General features: G+C 54.0%; 1 pseudogene; it reads right to left on the bottom strand.

Moving 5' to 3' along the window:
• Positions 1 to 260: 260 nt before the first annotated feature.
• On the bottom strand, positions 261 to 1,372 carry LOC114634118 (annotated as a pseudogene).
• Between the last annotated feature and the right edge of the window lie 446 nt (positions 1,373 to 1,818).

Below are 1,818 nucleotides of genomic sequence, written 5' to 3' on the forward strand. Positions count from 1 at the left end.
ACTTCTGCACTGAGTCTCTTTGTGCTGCTTTATGAAGTCTTGCCCCTCTTCACAAGGAGAGAAGTCTCAGTCCTTCACAGGAACCAGCTAACAGCCAGACTCTCAGCTTATCCTAAGAAAGCTTGTCTCAGTGTGTTTAATGGGAAGGAAAATTTAAAACATGAAGCCAAAAGAAGATACAATCCAAAAGGTTCAGTTATCCTTCCCTGGGGGAAGAAATTCTCAGACCCAGGGAATCAGGTACTGCAATGAAAGTCCACTTCAGTTTGTTCATCATCTTTCCATCTGGTCGCTCCACATCAGGACTGAGGAACCTGGGCAGGGCAAGGAGGTGGAGCTGGAAGCGTAGTTGGTGTGGTCCCTGATCTGGCAGAACTTCCGAAGAAGGATTTTTCTTAGCAGCAGATAAACCCAGGGATCCAAGATCTGGTTCAGCGAAGCCAGGCGAACTGCAATGAGGAAGGGATTGCACTCCTTCTCCTTCCCACCTGTGTCTTGCATTGTTCAACCGACATCTGATTGAAGATCATTTTCAACATCATTATCAATAGCGGTGACCAGCAGACAGACAGCACACACATGATCCCCATGAGCTGGATGGCTGTCTCTGTGGTGATCCGGCCCCACTGGGCGCTGGATTGCGAAGCGGCGGCTTTGACCCGGCAGCGGGACACCAGGGCTTTGATGGTCGCCAGGTTGCAGGCAAAGGTACCACCAGAGCCAGCAAGCCCAGGCAGGCGAAGCCAGAGGCAAAGGCTACATTGCCCGGCTCGCGCGCAGGGTCCATCTCGTTGCCCGCCGGCCCGGTGCTGATGAAGCACCACGTGCCCGGCCACTGCACGCTGTAGCGGCCCACGCCCAGCACTGGCAGCAGCGCGAAGGCGAGCACAGACAGCCACACGCCCAGCAGAACCGCGCGTGTGGCGCGAGTTTTCATGTGGCTGGCATGCCAGTGCTGTGCGCGGATGGCCAGGGCGCGTTCCACGGCCATGGCTCTAGCCACCAAGAGCGAGGACAGCCCGAACACTGTCATGGTTAGCCCGAAGAAGGTGCAAAGGCGCCCCGATGGGTCGAGCTGCTCCCAGCGTCGCTGTGACAGGTACAGGAGGATGACCACCGGGCTGGTCAGGAGCTGCCCCACCAAGGCGGTGAGCGCCAGCCAGCCAATGCACAGCAGGAAAGACTTCTTGCCTTTGCTCTCGCTGTGCCGGTAGCTCCGCGACACAAGCAACATGGCCAATGCGTTGCCCACGAAGCCAGTGACCAACATGGTGATGGGGAAGACCACGGACACGGAGCCGCAGTCGTCGACAGCACTTGACCCGTTGCTGTGGGCTTCGTCAGAGTGCTCCAGCGCCCAAATGCTGGCCATAGTGGCGGGGTCACGGTAGGGCGCACAGGGCCGGAGCCTCCCGGCTCAGCTGCGGGGTAGCAGCAGAGCATGCTGGAGGACAGCGGGGGACGGGGCTCTGTTCTCCATCACCCGCCGCTGCCTGCGCTAGGCTGCGGGGACTGGACAGGCGCCGCCCGACCCCTATTTTAAATATTGAACTCATTTGATAAAATGTTGAGACACATTTTCACAAATTCTCTGACATTCATACAAAAATATTATCTCCTATTATATGTTATCCTTGTACATGTTACATATCCATGTAAAACACTCATTAGGTAGTTTTAAAGGATAGAAATAGTTTTATTGCAAGAATAATCTCTAACAAATTTATGTGAGTTTCTCAGGAGCCATTTAAAAGATCACATTGATATATATATACTGAAATGTAAGAGACCTTACCTGTTGACAGTTAGGGAACATTC

Source organism: Grammomys surdaster, unplaced genomic scaffold (assembly GCF_004785775.1).
Source record: "Grammomys surdaster isolate TR1022 unplaced genomic scaffold, NIH_TR_1.0 855, whole genome shotgun sequence".
Lineage (NCBI taxonomy): Eukaryota > Metazoa > Chordata > Mammalia > Rodentia > Muridae > Grammomys > Grammomys surdaster.